This window comes from Pimephales promelas, chromosome 5, assembly GCF_988280905.1.
Source record: "Pimephales promelas chromosome 5, fPimPro1.hap1.1, whole genome shotgun sequence".
In the NCBI taxonomy this organism is placed as follows: Eukaryota; Metazoa; Chordata; class Actinopteri; order Cypriniformes; family Leuciscidae; genus Pimephales; species Pimephales promelas.
This window is the reverse complement of record NC_142773.1, coordinates 4,908,671-4,924,836: the sequence shown is the minus strand read 5'-3', so window position 1 is coordinate 4,924,836 and position 16,166 is coordinate 4,908,671. Positions and strand designations below refer to the sequence as shown.

Here is a 16,166-nt window from a genome sequence, read left to right as displayed (position 1 = left end):
TTGCATGGATATGACCTTTATAAAAACAAAAACACATTCTAAGGGAGGTCCAAATACTGACTACACCAACCGTCTTCAAGCTCATGTCTTCGCCGTCACAGTGAATGCAGCACTTTCAAGGAGCGAAAGCACAATTCTGTTCTTTCAACAAGTCTCAAAGCCTCCTAAGAGACCGTCAAAAATTGCCAAGGCTGACTATATTTCAAGTCATCCCAGCGGGGTATTGGGTAAAGTTTTCAACCAGCAAAGATCACGTCTCGGATAAACCTCATAGACTACGATATTGCCTCTGCGAAAGAATGCCGGCAAAAGGAGCAGCGTTTTCTGTGCTTTTATCTGGACATGGAACGACAGGGTGGTATCAAGCTTTAAACTGCCATGTAATAAGCTTTTGGGCACTGACGGCTGCATGGTGTGTCTACGAAACAGGTGAGGTATGTGCACAAAAAGGTTTTATCATTGTTATCTCTTCACTCAAAGAACAAAAAATGCGCTGCTTTCTAATTTTGGGGGGAGAGAATTGTGGATCCTGGTAGCAAAGGGGCGGAGTTATAAAGCTCAATGTCCAAGAATATGTTTGAGTTCGGGATCGATTCCACGAGCTCCCTACGAGGTTGGGTAGGATAATGAAGAGTGCACACTGCAAACATATTCTGAGAGAGGTCCAATGCAAGCTATGCTGCCTTTTTCTCGACCCAGGCGTTCTCTCTAGGTTCTTTCCAACAAATCAGAAGCAGCACACAAATGAAACATAAGCAGATCTCCCTCTATCAAAACAGTTGTGAGTCTCCTAACCCATAGAACCCAATGCTCCTTGCAGGTCAGTCGAAGGGTTACCTCTCTCATCAGCCAAACCATTTCCAACACAATATGGTGAACTGTATCTCCATCATGTTAATGAGATGGGGTTGAAAAGCACCAAATTACTACTTCCAACATCCAAAAGGTTGTGGCGAGGTTGCTGAGTGGTTAGGTGATGGACTGCTATTATGTTGTGTTGTGCACACGTGGGTTTGAATACCATCCTTGTCGTTTGATGTCTTTAGTGTTTTCAGAGAGCCAAGTGCGCCTGGCAAAGCCGTTCAATGTACCCTACCTGCCAAATTTAGCGACATCATCCTTAATATAGCTGCAGAAACAGAGAGAAAATGTAGTGAACACGTCAACCGCACAGGTGCCCCTCAAGGCGAGCTTTAGCTGAATGTGTCGAGAGAGCAAAGTGCGCCTGGCAAAGCCATTCAAAGAACCTTGCTGCCAACTTTAACAACATCATCCTTAAAATAGCTGCCGAAACACACCACTGCCCAGCTTCGGGAAAACAGGTCTGGTCGAGTGACGAGGTGGCCGAGTGGTTAAGGCGATGGACTGCTAATCCATTGTGCTCTGCATGCGTGGGTTCGAATCCCATCCTCGTCGTTTGATGTCTTTAGTGTTTTCAGAGAGCCAAGTGTGCCTGGCAAAGCCGTTCAATGTACCCGGCCTGCCATGTTTAGCAAAGTCATCCTTAATATAGCGGCAGAAACACACCACAGCCCAGCTTCGGGCAACACATGCAGGAGAGTGACGAGGTGGCCGAGTGGTTAAGGCGATGGACTGCTAATCCATTGTGCTCTGCACGAGTGGGTTTGAATCCCATCCTTGGTGTTTGATGTGTTTAGTGTTTCGAGAGAGACAAGTGCGCCTGGCAAAGGACCTTGCTGCCAACTTCAACGACGTCATCCTTAAAATAGCTGCAGAAACAGAGAGCCTAGCGAACAGGTCAACTGCAGGGGTGCCCCTCAAGGCAAGCTTTAGCTGAATTTCATTTTAATTGTAGCTGCAGAAAAAGCACCTGTTCATTTCTGAAAACATTGTCGAGGACAGGATCAAAACAAGAAGGCCCCTGTTGCATGGATATGACCTTTATAAAAACAAAAACACATTCTAAGGGAGGTCCAAATACTGACTACACCAACCGTCTTCAAGCTCATGTCTTCGCCGTCACAGTGAATGCAGCACTTTCAAGGAGCGAAAGCACAATTCTGTTCTTTCAACAAGTCTCAAAGCCTCCTAAGAGACCGTCAAAAATTGCCAAGGCTGACTATATTTCAAGTCATCCCAGCGGGGTATTGGGTAAAGTTTTCAACCAGCAAAGATCACGTCTCGGATAAACCTCATAGACTACGATATTGCCTCTGCGAAAGAATGCCGGCAAAAGGAGCAGCGTTTTCTGTGCTTTTATCTGGACATGGAACGACAGGGTGGTATCAAGCTTTAAACTGCCATGTAATAAGCTTTTGGGCACTGACGGCTGCATGGTGTGTCTACGAAACAGGTGAGGTATGTGCACAAAAAGGTTTTATCATTGTTATCTCTTCACTCAAAGAACAAAAAATGCGCTGCTTTCTAATTTTGGGGGGAGAGAATTGTGGATCCTGGTAGCAAAGGGGCGGAGTTATAAAGCTCAATGTCCAAGAATATGTTTGAGTTCGGGATCGATTCCACGAGCTCCCTACGAGGTTGGGTAGGATAATGAAGAGTGCACACTGCAAACATATTCTGAGAGAGGTCCAATGCAAGCTATGCTGCCTTTTTCTCGACCCAGGCGTTCTCTCTAGGTTCTTTCCAACAAATCAGAAGCAGCACACAAATGAAACATAAGCAGATCTCCCTCTATCAAAACAGTTGTGAGTCTCCTAACTCATAGAACCCAATGCTCCTTGCAGGTCAGTCGAAGGGTTACCTCTCTCATCAGCCAAACCATTTCCAACACAATATGGTGAACTGTATCTCCATCATGTTAATGAGATGGGGTTGAAAAGCACCAAATTACTACTTCCAACATCCAAAAAGTTGTGGCGAGGTGGCTGAGTGGTTAGGTGATGGACTGCTATTATGTTGTGTTGTGCACACGTGGGTTTGAATACCATCCTCGTCGTTTGATGTCTTTAGTGTTTTCAGAGAGCCAAGTGCGCCTGGCAAAGCCGTTCAATGTACCCTACCTGCCAAATTTAGCGACATCATCCTTAATATAGCTGCAGAAACAGAGAGAAAATGTAGGGAACACGTCAACCGCAAATCCATTCAAAGAACCTTGCTGCCAACTTTAACAACATCATCCTTAAAATAGCTGCCGAAACACACCACTGCCCAGCTTCGGGAAAACAGGGTTGGTCGAGTGACGAGGTGGCCGAGTGGTTAAGGCGATGGACTGCTAATCCATTGTGCTCTGCACGCGTGGGTTCGAATCCCATCCTCGTCGTTTGATGTCTTTAGTGTTTTCAGAGAGCCAAGTGTGCCTGGCAAAGCCGTTCAATGTACCCGGCCTGCCATGTTTAGCAAAGTCATCCTTAATATAGCGGCAGAAACACACCACAGCCCAGCTTCGGGCAACACATGCTGGAGAGTGACGAGGTGGCCGAGTGGTTAAGGCGATGGACTGCTAATCCATTGTGCTCTGCACGAGTGGGTTTGAATCCCATCCTTGTCGTTTGATGTGTTTAGTGTTTCGAGAGAGACAAATGCGCCTGGCAAAGCCGTTCAATGTACCTTACCTGCCAAATTTAGCGACATCATCCTTAATATAGCTGCAAAAACAGAGAGAAAATGTAGTGAACACGTCAACCGCACAGGTGCCCCTCAAGGCGAGCTTTAGCTGAATGTGTCAAGAGAGCAAAGTGCGCCTGGCAAAGCCATTCAAAGAACCTTGCTGCCAACTTTAACAACATCATCCTTAAAATAGCTGCCGAAACACACCACTGCCCAGCTTCGGGAAAACAGGTTTGGTCGAGTGACGAGGTGGCCGAGTGGTTAAGGCGATGGACTGCTAATCCATTGTGCTCTGCACGCGTGGGTTCGAATCCCATCCTCGTCGTTTGATGTCTTTAGCGTTTTCAGAGAGCCAAGTGTGCCTGGCAAAGCCGTTCAATGTACCCTACCTGCCAAATTTAGCGACATCATCCTTAATATAGCGGCAGAAACACACCACAGCCCAGCTTCGGGCAACACATGCTGGAGAGTGACGAGGTGGCCGAGTGGTTAAGGCGATGGACTGCTAATCCATTGTGCTCTGCACGCGTGGGTTCGAATCCCATCCTCGTCGTTTGATGTCTTTAGCGTTTTCAGAGAGCCAAGTGTGCCTGGCAAAGCCGTTCAATGTACCCTACCTGCCAAATTTAGCGACATCATCCTTAATATAGCGGCAGAAACACACCACAGCCCAGCTTCGGGCAACGCATGCTGGAGAGTGACGAGGTGGCCGAGTGGTTAAGGCGATGGACTGCTAATCCATTGTGCTCTGCACGCGTGGGTTCGAATCCCATCCTCGTCGTTTGATGTGTTTAGTGTTTCGAGAGAGACAAGTGCGCCTGGCAAAGCCGTTCAATGTACCCTACCTGCCAAATTTAGCGACATCATCCTTAATATAGCTGCAGAAACAGAGAGAAAATGTAGTGAACACGTCAACCGCACAGGTGCCCTTCAAGGCGAGCTTTAGCTGAATGTGTCGAGAGTGCAAAGTGCGCCTGGCAAAGCCATTCAAAGAACCTTGCTGCCAACTTTAACAACATCATCCTTAAAATAGCTGCCGAAACACACCACTGCCCAGCTTCGGGAAAACAGGGTTGGTCGAGTGACGAGGTGGCCGAGTGGTTAAGGCGATGGACTGCTAATCCATTGTGCTCTGCATGCGTGGGTTTGAATCCCATCCTCGTCGTTTGATGTCTTTAGTGTTTTCAGAGAGCCAAGTGCGCCTGGCAAAGCCGTTCAATGTACCCGGCCTGCCATGTTTAGCAAAGTCATCCTTAATATAGCGGCAGAAACACACCACAGCCCAGCTTCGGGCAACATATGCAGGCGAGTGACGAGGTGGCCGAGTGGTTAAGGCGATGGACTGCTAATCCATTGTGCTCTGCACGCGTGGGTTCGAATCCCATCCTTGTTGTTTGATGTGTTTAGTGTTTCGAGAGAGACAAGTGCGCCTGGCAAAGGACCTTGCTGCCAACTTCAACGGCGTCATCCTTAAAATAGCTGCAGAAACAGAGAGCCTAGCGAACAGGTCAACTGCAGGGGTGCCCCTCAAGGCAAGCTTTAGCTGAATTTCATTTTAATTGTAGCTGCAGAAAAAGCACCTGTTCAATTCTGAAAACATTGTCGAGGACAGGATCAAAACAAGAAGGCCCCTGTTGCATGGATATGACCTTTATAAAAACAAAAACACATTCTAAGGGAGGTCCAAATACTGACTACACCAACCGTCTTCAAGCTCATGTCTTCGCCGTCACAGTGAATGCAGCACTTTCAAGGAGCGAAAGCACAATTCTGTTCTTTCAACAAGTCTCAAAGCCTCCTAAGAGACCGTCAAAAATTGCCAAGGCTGACTATATTTCAAGTCATCCCAGCGGGGTATTGGGTAAAGTTTTCAACCAGCAAAGATCACGTCTCGGATAAACCTCATAGACTACGATATTGCCTCTGCGAAAGAATGCCGGCAAAAGGAGCAGCGTTTTCTGTGCTTTTATCTGGACATGGAACGACAGGGTGGTATCAAGCTTTAAACTGCCATGTAATAAGCTTTTGGGCACTGACGGCTGCATGGTGTGTCTACGAAACAGGTGAGGTATGTGCACAAAAAGGTTTTATCATTGTTATCTCTTCACTCAAAGAACAAAAAATGCGCTGCTTTCTAATTTTGGGGGGAGAGAATTGTGGATCCTGGTAGCAAAGGGGCGGAGTTATAAAGCTCAATGTCCAAGAATATGTTTGAGTTCGGGATCGATTCCACGAGCTCCCTACGAGGTTGGGTAGGATAATGAAGAGTGCACACTGCAAACATATTCTGAGAGAGGTCCAATGCAAGCTATGCTGCCTTTTTCTCGACCCAGGCGTTCTCTCTAGGTTCTTTCCAACAAATCAGAAGCAGCACACAAATGAAACATAAGCAGATCTCCCTCTATCAAAACAGTTGTGAGTCTCCTAACCCATAGAACCCAATGCTCCTTGCAGGTCAGTCGAAGGGTTACCTCTCTCATCAGCCAAACCATTTCCAACACAATATGGTGAACTGTATCTCCATCATGTTAATGAGATGGGGTTGAAAAGCACCAAATTACTACTTCCAACATCCAAAAGGTTGTGGCGAGGTGGCTGAGTGGTTAGGTGATGGACTGCTATTATGTTGTGTTGTGCACACGTGGGTTTGAATACCATCCTCGTCGTTTGATGTCTTTAGTGTTTTCAGAGAGCCAAGTGCGCCTGGCAAAGCCGTTCAATGTACCCTACCTGCCAAATTTAGCGACATCATCCTTAATATAGCTGCAGAAACAGAGAGAAAATGTAGTGAACACGTCAACCGCACAGGTGCCCCTCAAGGCGAGCTTTAGCTGAATGTGTCGAGAGAGCAAAGTGCGCCTGGCAAAGCCATTCAAAGAACCTTGCTGCCAACTTTAACAACATCATCCTTAAAATAGCTGCCGAAACACACCACTGCCCAGCTTCGGGAAAACAGGTCTGGTCGAGTGACGAGGTGGCCGAGTGGTTAAGGCGATGGACTGCTAATCCATTGTGCTCTGCACGCGTGGGTTCGAATCCCATCCTCGTCGTTTGATGTCTTTAGCGTTTTCAGAGAGCCAAGTGTGCCTGGCAAAGCCGTTCAATGTACCCGGCCTGCCATGTTTAGCAAAGTCATCCTTAATATAGCGGCAGAAACACACCACAGCCCAGCTTCGGGCAACACATGCTGGAGAGTGACGAGGTGGCCGAGTGGTTAAGGCGATGGACTGCTAATCCATTGTGCTCTGCACGCGTGGGTTCGAATCCCATCCGCGTCGTTTGATGTGTTTAGTGTTTCGAGAGAGACGAGTGCGCCTGGCAAAGCCGTTCAATGTACCCGGCCTGCCATGTTTAGCAAAGTCATCCTTAATATAGCGGCAGAAACACACCACAGCCCAGCTTCGGGCAACACATGCAGGCGAGTGACGAGGTGGCCGAGTGGTTAAGGCGATGGACTGCTAATCCATTGTGCTCTGCACGCGTGGGTTCGAATCCCATCCTTGTTGTTTGATGTGTTTAGTGTTTCGAGAGAGACAAGTGCGCCTGGCAAAGGACCTTGCTGCCAACTTCAACGGCGTCATCCTTAAAATAGCTGCAGAAACAGAGAGCCTAGCGAACAGGTCAACTGCAGGGGTGCCCCTCAAGGCAAGCTTTAGCTGAATTTCATTTTAATTGTAGCTGCAGAAAAAGCACCTGTTCAATTCTGAAAACATTGTCGAGGACAGGATCAAAACAAGAAGGCCCCTGTTGCATGGATATGACCTTTATAAAAACAAAAACACATTCTAAGGGAGGTCCAAATACTGACTACACCAACCGTCTTCAAGCTCATGTCTTCGCCGTCACAGTGAATGCAGCACTTTCAAGGAGCGAAAGCACAATTCTGTTCTTTCAACAAGTCTCAAAGCCTCCTAAGAGACCGTCAAAAATAGCCAAGGCTGACTATATTTCAAGTCATCCCAGCGGGGTATTGGGTAAAGTTTTCAACCAGCAAAGATCACGTCTCGGATAAACCTCATAGACTACGATATTGCCTCTGCGAAAGAATGCCGGCAAAAGGAGCAGCGTTTTCTGTGCTTTTATCTGGACATGGAACGACAGGGTGGTATCAAGCTTTAAACTGCCATGTAATAAGCTTTTGGGCACTGACGGCTGCATGGTGTGTCTACGAAACAGGTGAGGTATGTGCACAAAAAGGTTTTATCATTGTTATCTCTTCACTCAAAGAACAAAAAATGCGCTGCTTTCTAATTTTGGGGGGAGAGAATTGTGGATCCTGGTAGCAAAGGGGCGGAGTTATAAAGCTCAATGTCCAAGAATATGTTTGAGTTCGGGATCGATTCCACGAGCTCCCTACGAGGTTGGGTAGGATAATGAAGAGTGCACACTGCAAACATATTCTGAGAGAGGTCCAATGCAAGCTATGCTGCCTTTTTCTCGACCCAGGCGTTCTCTCTAGGTTCTTTCCAACAAATCAGAAGCAGCACACAAATGAAACATAAGCAGATCTCCCTCTATCAAAACAGTTGTGAGTCTCCTAACCCATAGAACCCAATGCTCCTTGCAGGTCAGTCGAAGGGTTACCTCTCTCATCAGCCAAACCATTTCCAACACAATATGGTGAACTGTATCTCCATCATGTTAATGAGATGGGGTTGAAAAGCACCAAATTACTACTTCCAACATCCAAAAGGTTGTGGCGAGGTTGCTGAGTGGTTAGGTGATGGACTGCTATTATGTTGTGTTGTGCACACGTGGGTTTGAATACCATCCTTGTCGTTTGATGTCTTTAGTGTTTTCAGAGAGCCAAGTGCGCCTGGCAAAGCCGTTCAATGTACCCTACCTGCCAAATTTAGCGACATCATCCTTAATATAGCTGCAGAAACAGAGAGAAAATGTAGTGAACACGTCAACCGCACAGGTGCCCCTCAAGGCGAGCTTTAGCTGAATGTGTCGAGAGAGCAAAGTGCGCCTGGCAAAGCCATTCATAGAACCTTGCTGCCAACTTTAACAACATCATCCTTAAAATAGCTGCCGAAACACACCACTGCCCAGCTTCGGGAAAACAGGTCTGGTCGAGTGACGAGGTGGCCGAGTGGTTAAGGCGATGGACTGCTAATCCATTGTGCTCTGCATGCGTGGGTTCGAATCCCATCCTCGTCGTTTGATGTCTTTAGTGTTTTCAGAGAGCCAAGTGTGCCTGGCAAAGCCGTTCAATGTACCCGGCCTGCCATGTTTAGCAAAGTCATCCTTAATATAGCGGCAGAAACACACCACAGCCCAGCTTTTGTTGTTTGATGTGTTTAGTGTTTCGAGAGAGACAAGTGTGCCTGGCAAAGGACCTTGCTGCCAACTTCAACGACGTCATCCTTAAAATAGCTGCAGAAACAGAGAGCCTAGCGAACAGGTCAACTGCAGGGGTGCCCCTCAAGGCAAGCTTTAGCTGAATTTCATTTTAATTGTAGCTGCAGAAAAAGCACCTGTTCATTTCTGAAAACATTGTCGAGGACAGGATCAAAACAAGAAGGCCCCTGTTGCATGGATATGACCTTTATAAAAACAAAAACACATTCTAAGGGAGGTCCAAATACTGACTACACCAACCGTCTTCAAGCTCATGTCTTCGCCGTCACAGTGAATGCAGCACTTTCAAGGAGCGAAAGCACAATTCTGTTCTTTCAACAAGTCTCAAAGCCTCCTAAGAGACCGTCAAAAATTGCCAAGGCTGACTATATTTCAAGTCATCCCAGCGGGGTATTGGGTAAAGTTTTCAACCAGCAAAGATCACGTCTCGGATAAACCTCATAGACTACGATATTGCCTCTGCGAAAGAATGCCGGCAAAAGGAGCAGCGTTTTCTGTGCTTTTATCTGGACATGGAACGACAGGGTGGTATCAAGCTTTAAACTGCCATGTAATAAGCTTTTGGGCACTGACGGCTGCATGGTGTGTCTACGAAACAGGTGAGGTATGTGCACAAAAAGGTTTTATCATTGTTATCTCTTCACTCAAAGAACAAAAAATGCGCTGCTTTCTAATTTTGGGGGGAGAGAATTGTGGATCCTGGTAGCAAAGGGGCGGAGTTATAAAGCTCAATGTCCAAGAATATGTTTGAGTTCGGGATCGATTCCACGAGCTCCCTACGAGGTTGGGTAGGATAATGAAGAGTGCACACTGCAAACATATTCTGAGAGAGGTCCAATGCAAGCTATGCTGCCTTTTTCTCGACCCAGGCGTTCTCTCTAGGTTCTTTCCAACAAATCAGAAGCAGCACACAAATGAAACATAAGCAGATCTCCCTCTATCAAAACAGTTGTGAGTCTCCTAACTCATAGAACCCAATGCTCCTTGCAGGTCAGTCGAAGGGTTACCTCTCTCATCAGCCAAACCATTTCCAACACAATATGGTGAACTGTATCTCCATCATGTTAATGAGATGGGGTTGAAAAGCACCAAATTACTACTTCCAACATCCAAAAAGTTGTGGCGAGGTGGCTGAGTGGTTAGGTGATGGACTGCTATTATGTTGTGTTGTGCACACGTGGGTTTGAATACCATCCTCGTCGTTTGATGTCTTTAGTGTTTTCAGAGAGCCAAGTGCGCCTGGCAAAGCCGTTCAATGTACCCTACCTGCCAAATTTAGCGACATCATCCTTAATATAGCTGCAGAAACAGAGAGAAAATGTAGGGAACACGTCAACCGCAAATCCATTCAAAGAACCTTGCTGCCAACTTTAACAACATCATCCTTAAAATAGCTGCCGAAACACACCACTGCCCAGCTTCGGGAAAACAGGGTTGGTCGAGTGACGAGGTGGCCGAGTGGTTAAGGCGATGGACTGCTAATCCATTGTGCTCTGCACGCGTGGGTTCGAATCCCATCCTCGTCGTTTGATGTCTTTAGTGTTTTCAGAGAGCCAAGTGTGCCTGGCAAAGCCGTTCAATGTACCCGGCCTGCCATGTTTAGCAAAGTCATCCTTAATATAGCGGCAGAAACACACCACAGCCCAGCTTCGGGCAACACATGCTGGAGAGTGACGAGGTGGCCGAGTGGTTAAGGCGATGGACTGCTAATCCATTGTGCTCTGCACGAGTGGGTTTGAATCCCATCCTTGTCGTTTGATGTGTTTAGTGTTTCGAGAGAGACAAATGCGCCTGGCAAAGCCGTTCAATGTACCTTACCTGCCAAATTTAGCGACATCATCCTTAATATAGCTGCAAAAACAGAGAGAAAATGTAGTGAACACGTCAACCGCACAGGTGCCCCTCAAGGCGAGCTTTAGCTGAATGTGTCAAGAGAGCAAAGTGCGCCTGGCAAAGCCATTCAAAGAACCTTGCTGCCAACTTTAACAACATCATCCTTAAAATAGCTGCCGAAACACACCACTGCCCAGCTTCGGGAAAACAGGTTTGGTCGAGTGACGAGGTGGCCGAGTGGTTAAGGCGATGGACTGCTAATCCATTGTGCTCTGCACGCGTGGGTTCGAATCCCATCCTCGTCGTTTGATGTCTTTAGCGTTTTCAGAGAGCCAAGTGTGCCTGGCAAAGCCGTTCAATGTACCCTACCTGCCAAATTTAGCGACATCATCCTTAATATAGCGGCAGAAACACACCACAGCCCAGCTTCGGGCAACACATGCTGGAGAGTGACGAGGTGGCCGAGTGGTTAAGGCGATGGACTGCTAATCCATTGTGCTCTGCACGCGTGGGTTCGAATCCCATCCTCGTCGTTTGATGTCTTTAGCGTTTTCAGAGAGCCAAGTGTGCCTGGCAAAGCCGTTCAATGTACCCTACCTGCCAAATTTAGCGACATCATCCTTAATATAGCGGCAGAAACACACCACAGCCCAGCTTCGGGCAACGCATGCTGGAGAGTGACGAGGTGGCCGAGTGGTTAAGGCGATGGACTGCTAATCCATTGTGCTCTGCACGCGTGGGTTCGAATCCCATCCTCGTCGTTTGATGTGTTTAGTGTTTCGAGAGAGACAAGTGCGCCTGGCAAAGCCGTTCAATGTACCCTACCTGCCAAATTTAGCGACATCATCCTTAATATAGCTGCAGAAACAGAGAGAAAATGTAGTGAACACGTCAACCGCACAGGTGCCCTTCAAGGCGAGCTTTAGCTGAATGTGTCGAGAGTGCAAAGTGCGCCTGGCAAAGCCATTCAAAGAACCTTGCTGCCAACTTTAACAACATCATCCTTAAAATAGCTGCCGAAACACACCACTGCCCAGCTTCGGGAAAACAGGGTTGGTCGAGTGACGAGGTGGCCGAGTGGTTAAGGCGATGGACTGCTAATCCATTGTGCTCTGCATGCGTGGGTTTGAATCCCATCCTCGTCGTTTGATGTCTTTAGTGTTTTCAGAGAGCCAAGTGCGCCTGGCAAAGCCGTTCAATGTACCCGGCCTGCCATGTTTAGCAAAGTCATCCTTAATATAGCGGCAGAAACACACCACAGCCCAGCTTCGGGCAACACATGCAGGCGAGTGACGAGGTGGCCGAGTGGTTAAGGCGATGGACTGCTAATCCATTGTGCTCTGCACGCGTGGGTTCGAATCCCATCCTTGTTGTTTGATGTGTTTAGTGTTTCGAGAGAGACAAGTGCGCCTGGCAAAGGACCTTGCTGCCAACTTCAACGGCGTCATCCTTAAAATAGCTGCAGAAACAGAGAGCCTAGCGAACAGGTCAACTGCAGGGGTGCCCCTCAAGGCAAGCTTTAGCTGAATTTCATTTTAATTGTAGCTGCAGAAAAAGCACCTGTTCAATTCTGAAAACATTGTCGAGGACAGGATCAAAACAAGAAGGCCCCTGTTGCATGGATATGACCTTTATAAAAACAAAAACACATTCTAAGGGAGGTCCAAATACTGACTACACCAACCGTCTTCAAGCTCATGTCTTCGCCGTCACAGTGAATGCAGCACTTTCAAGGAGCGAAAGCACAATTCTGTTCTTTCAACAAGTCTCAAAGCCTCCTAAGAGACCGTCAAAAATTGCCAAGGCTGACTATATTTCAAGTCATCCCAGCGGGGTATTGGGTAAAGTTTTCAACCAGCAAAGATCACGTCTCGGATAAACCTCATAGACTACGATATTGCCTCTGCGAAAGAATGCCGGCAAAAGGAGCAGCGTTTTCTGTGCTTTTATCTGGACATGGAACGACAGGGTGGTATCAAGCTTTAAACTGCCATGTAATAAGCTTTTGGGCACTGACGGCTGCATGGTGTGTCTACGAAACAGGTGAGGTATGTGCACAAAAAGGTTTTATCATTGTTATCTCTTCACTCAAAGAACAAAAAATGCGCTGCTTTCTAATTTTGGGGGGAGAGAATTGTGGATCCTGGTAGCAAAGGGGCGGAGTTATAAAGCTCAATGTCCAAGAATATGTTTGAGTTCGGGATCGATTCCACGAGCTCCCTACGAGGTTGGGTAGGATAATGAAGAGTGCACACTGCAAACATATTCTGAGAGAGGTCCAATGCAAGCTATGCTGCCTTTTTCTCGACCCAGGCGTTCTCTCTAGGTTCTTTCCAACAAATCAGAAGCAGCACACAAATGAAACATAAGCAGATCTCCCTCTATCAAAACAGTTGTGAGTCTCCTAACCCATAGAACCCAATGCTCCTTGCAGGTCAGTCGAAGGGTTACCTCTCTCATCAGCCAAACCATTTCCAACACAATATGGTGAACTGTATCTCCATCATGTTAATGAGATGGGGTTGAAAAGCACCAAATTACTACTTCCAACATCCAAAAGGTTGTGGCGAGGTGGCTGAGTGGTTAGGTGATGGACTGCTATTATGTTGTGTTGTGCACACGTGGGTTTGAATACCATCCTCGTCGTTTGATGTCTTTAGTGTTTTCAGAGAGCCAAGTGCGCCTGGCAAAGCCGTTCAATGTACCCTACCTGCCAAATTTAGCGACATCATCCTTAATATAGCTGCAGAAACAGAGAGAAAATGTAGTGAACACGTCAACCGCACAGGTGCCCCTCAAGGCGAGCTTTAGCTGAATGTGTCGAGAGAGCAAAGTGCGCCTGGCAAAGCCATTCAAAGAACCTTGCTGCCAACTTTAACAACATCATCCTTAAAATAGCTGCCGAAACACACCACTGCCCAGCTTCGGGAAAACAGGTCTGGTCGAGTGACGAGGTGGCCGAGTGGTTAAGGCGATGGACTGCTAATCCATTGTGCTCTGCACGCGTGGGTTCGAATCCCATCCTCGTCGTTTGATGTCTTTAGCGTTTTCAGAGAGCCAAGTGTGCCTGGCAAAGCCGTTCAATGTACCCGGCCTGCCATGTTTAGCAAAGTCATCCTTAATATAGCGGCAGAAACACACCACAGCCCAGCTTCGGGCAACACATGCAGGAGAGTGACGAGGTGGCCGAGTGGTTAAGGCGATGTACTGCTAATCCATTGTGCTCTGCACGCGTGGGTTCGAATCCCATCCTCGTCGTTTGATGTCTTTAGCGTTTTCAGAGAGCGAAGTGTGCCTGGCAAAGCCGTTCAATGTACCCGGCCTGCCATGTTTAGCAAAGTCATCCTTAATATAGCGGCAGAAACACACCACAGCCCAGCTTCGGGCAACACATGCTGGAGAGTGACGAGGTGGCCGAGTGGTTAAGGCGATGGACTGCTAATCCATTGTGCTCTGCACGCGTGGGTTCGAATCCCATCCTCGTCGTTTGATGTGTTTAGTGTTTCGAGAGAGACGAGTGCGCCTGGCAAAGCCGTTCAATGTACCCTACCTGCCAAATTTAGCGACATCATCCTTAATATAGCTGCAGAAACAGAGAGAAAATGTAGTGAACACGTCAACCGCACAGGTGCCCCTCAAGGCGAGCTTTAGCTGAATGTGTCGAGAGAGCAAAGTGCGCCTGGCAAAGCCATTCAAAGAACCTTGCTGCCAACTTTAACAACATCATCCTTAAAATAGCTGCCGAAACACACCACTGCCCAGCTTCGGGAAAACAGGTTTGGTCGAGTGACGAGGTGGCCGAGTGGTTAAGGCGATGGACTGCTAATCCATTGTGCTCTGCACGCGTGGGTTCGAATCCCATCCTCGTCGTTTGATGTCTTTAGCGTTTTCAGAGAGCCAAGTGTGCCTGGCAAAGCCGTTCAATGTACCCGGCCTGCCATATTTAGCAAAGTCATCCTTAATATAGCGGCAGAAACACACCACAGCCCAGCTTCGGGCAACACATGCTGTAGAGTGACGAGGTGGCCGAGTGGTTAAGGCGATGGACTGCTAATCCATTGTGCTCTGCACGCGTGGGTTCGAATCCCATCCTCGTCGTTTGATGTGTTTAGTGTTTCGAGAGAGACAAGTGTGCCTGGCAAAGCCGTTCAATGTACCCTACCTGCCAAATTTAGCGACATCATCCTTAATATAGCGGCAGAAACACACCACAGCCCAGCTTCGGGCAACGCATGCTGGAGAGTGACGAGGTGGCCGAGTGGTTAAGGCGATGGACTGCTAATCCATTGTGCTCTGCACGCGTGGGTTCGAATCCCATCCTCGTCGTTTGATGTGTTTAGTGTTTCGAGAGAGACAAGTGCGCCTGGCAAAGCCGTTCAATGTACCCTATCTGCCAAATTTAGCGACATCATCCTTAATATAGCTGCCAGAAACAGAGAGAAAATGTAGTGAACACGTCAACCGCACAGGTGCCCTTCAAGGCGAGCTTTAGCTGAATGTGTCAAGAGTGCAAAGTGCGCCTGGCAAAGCCATTCAAAGAACCTTGCTGCCAACTTTAACAACATCATCCTTAAAATAGCTGCCGAAACACACCACTGCCCAGCTTCGGGAAAACAGGTTTGGTCGAGTGACGAGGTGGCCGAGTGGTTAAGGCGATGGACTGCTAATCCATTGTGCTCTGCATGCGTGGGTTCGAATCCCATCCTCGTCGTTTGATGTCTTTAGTGTTTTCAGAGAGCCAAGTGTGCCTGGCAAAGCCGTTCAATGTACCCGGCCTGCCATGTTTAGCAAAGTCATCCTTAATATAGCGGCAGAAACACACCACAGCCCAGCTTTTGTTGTTTGATGTGTTTAGTGTTTCGAGAGAGACAAGTGTGCCTGGCAAAGGACCTTGCTGCCAACTTCAACGACGTCATCCTTAAAATAGCTGCAGAAACAGAGAGCCTAGCGAACAGGTCAACTGCAGGGGTGCCCCTCAAGGCAAGCTTTAGCTGAATTTCATTTTAATTGTAGCTGCAGAAAAAGCACCTGTTCATTTCTGAAAACATTGTCGAGGACAGGATCAAAACAAGAAGGCCCCTGTTGCATGGATATGACCTTTATAAAAACAAAAACACATTCTAAGGGAGGTCCAAATACTGACTACACCAACCGTCTTCAAGCTCATGTCTTCGCCGTCACAGTGAATGCAGCACTTTCAAGGAGCGAAAGCACAATTCTGTTCTTTCAACAAGTCTCAAAGCCTCCTAAGAGACCGTCAAAAATTGCCAAGGCTGACTATATTTCAAGTCATCCCAGCGGGGTATTGGGTAAAGTTTTCAACCAGCAAAAATCACGTCTCGGATAAACCTCATAGACTACGATATTGCCTCTGCGAAAGAATGCCGGCAAAAGGAGCAGCGTCTTCTGTGCTTTTATCTGGACATGGAACGACAGGGTGG

At 47.6% G+C, this 16,166-nt stretch overlaps 21 non-coding genes across 21 annotated transcripts; 14 read left to right on the top strand and 7 right to left on the bottom strand.

Annotated features, from left to right (window-relative positions):
* Window positions 1-160: 160 nt before the first annotated feature.
* Window positions 161-301, bottom strand: LOC148980587 (U4 spliceosomal RNA). Its single transcript, XR_016168644.1, has one exon. It is a non-coding gene; the product is annotated as a U4 spliceosomal RNA (small nuclear RNA).
* A 1,744-nt stretch (window positions 302-2,045) lies between these two features.
* On the bottom strand, window positions 2,046-2,186 carry LOC148980586 (U4 spliceosomal RNA). Its single transcript, XR_016168643.1, has one exon. It is a non-coding gene; the product is annotated as a U4 spliceosomal RNA (small nuclear RNA).
* A 973-nt stretch (window positions 2,187-3,159) lies between these two features.
* On the top strand, window positions 3,160-3,241 carry trnas-gcu (transfer RNA serine (anticodon GCU)). The gene has a single exon. It is a non-coding gene; the product is annotated as a tRNA-Ser (tRNA).
* Window positions 3,242-3,771: 530 nt separating this feature from the next.
* On the top strand, window positions 3,772-3,853 carry trnas-gcu (transfer RNA serine (anticodon GCU)). Its single transcript has one exon. It is a non-coding gene; the product is annotated as a tRNA-Ser (tRNA).
* Window positions 3,854-3,999: 146 nt separating this feature from the next.
* Window positions 4,000-4,081, top strand: trnas-gcu (transfer RNA serine (anticodon GCU)). Its single transcript has one exon. It is a non-coding gene; the product is annotated as a tRNA-Ser (tRNA).
* Window positions 4,082-4,227: 146 nt separating this feature from the next.
* Window positions 4,228-4,309, top strand: trnas-gcu (transfer RNA serine (anticodon GCU)). The gene has a single exon. It is a non-coding gene; the product is annotated as a tRNA-Ser (tRNA).
* A 1,013-nt stretch (window positions 4,310-5,322) lies between these two features.
* Window positions 5,323-5,463, bottom strand: LOC148980581 (U4 spliceosomal RNA). The gene has a single exon (XR_016168642.1). It is a non-coding gene; the product is annotated as a U4 spliceosomal RNA (small nuclear RNA).
* A 1,033-nt stretch (window positions 5,464-6,496) lies between these two features.
* Window positions 6,497-6,578, top strand: trnas-gcu (transfer RNA serine (anticodon GCU)). Its single transcript has one exon. It is a non-coding gene; the product is annotated as a tRNA-Ser (tRNA).
* An 857-nt stretch (window positions 6,579-7,435) lies between these two features.
* LOC148980579 (U4 spliceosomal RNA) lies at window positions 7,436-7,576 on the bottom strand. The gene has a single exon (XR_016168728.1). It is a non-coding gene; the product is annotated as a U4 spliceosomal RNA (small nuclear RNA).
* Window positions 7,577-9,222: 1,646 nt separating this feature from the next.
* On the bottom strand, window positions 9,223-9,363 carry LOC148980578 (U4 spliceosomal RNA). Its single transcript, XR_016168641.1, has one exon. It is a non-coding gene; the product is annotated as a U4 spliceosomal RNA (small nuclear RNA).
* A 973-nt stretch (window positions 9,364-10,336) lies between these two features.
* trnas-gcu (transfer RNA serine (anticodon GCU)) lies at window positions 10,337-10,418 on the top strand. The gene has a single exon. It is a non-coding gene; the product is annotated as a tRNA-Ser (tRNA).
* Window positions 10,419-10,948: 530 nt separating this feature from the next.
* trnas-gcu (transfer RNA serine (anticodon GCU)) lies at window positions 10,949-11,030 on the top strand. The gene has a single exon. It is a non-coding gene; the product is annotated as a tRNA-Ser (tRNA).
* A 146-nt stretch (window positions 11,031-11,176) lies between these two features.
* trnas-gcu (transfer RNA serine (anticodon GCU)) lies at window positions 11,177-11,258 on the top strand. Its single transcript has one exon. It is a non-coding gene; the product is annotated as a tRNA-Ser (tRNA).
* A 146-nt stretch (window positions 11,259-11,404) lies between these two features.
* trnas-gcu (transfer RNA serine (anticodon GCU)) lies at window positions 11,405-11,486 on the top strand. The gene has a single exon. It is a non-coding gene; the product is annotated as a tRNA-Ser (tRNA).
* A 1,013-nt stretch (window positions 11,487-12,499) lies between these two features.
* On the bottom strand, window positions 12,500-12,640 carry LOC148980573 (U4 spliceosomal RNA). The gene has a single exon (XR_016168640.1). It is a non-coding gene; the product is annotated as a U4 spliceosomal RNA (small nuclear RNA).
* Window positions 12,641-13,673: 1,033 nt separating this feature from the next.
* Window positions 13,674-13,755, top strand: trnas-gcu (transfer RNA serine (anticodon GCU)). Its single transcript has one exon. It is a non-coding gene; the product is annotated as a tRNA-Ser (tRNA).
* A 374-nt stretch (window positions 13,756-14,129) lies between these two features.
* trnas-gcu (transfer RNA serine (anticodon GCU)) lies at window positions 14,130-14,211 on the top strand. The gene has a single exon. It is a non-coding gene; the product is annotated as a tRNA-Ser (tRNA).
* Window positions 14,212-14,513: 302 nt separating this feature from the next.
* Window positions 14,514-14,595, top strand: trnas-gcu (transfer RNA serine (anticodon GCU)). Its single transcript has one exon. It is a non-coding gene; the product is annotated as a tRNA-Ser (tRNA).
* A 146-nt stretch (window positions 14,596-14,741) lies between these two features.
* On the top strand, window positions 14,742-14,823 carry trnas-gcu (transfer RNA serine (anticodon GCU)). Its single transcript has one exon. It is a non-coding gene; the product is annotated as a tRNA-Ser (tRNA).
* Window positions 14,824-14,969: 146 nt separating this feature from the next.
* trnas-gcu (transfer RNA serine (anticodon GCU)) lies at window positions 14,970-15,051 on the top strand. The gene has a single exon. It is a non-coding gene; the product is annotated as a tRNA-Ser (tRNA).
* Window positions 15,052-15,967: 916 nt separating this feature from the next.
* Window positions 15,968-16,108, bottom strand: LOC148980567 (U4 spliceosomal RNA). Its single transcript, XR_016168756.1, has one exon. It is a non-coding gene; the product is annotated as a U4 spliceosomal RNA (small nuclear RNA).
* Window positions 16,109-16,166: the final 58 nt, after the last annotated feature.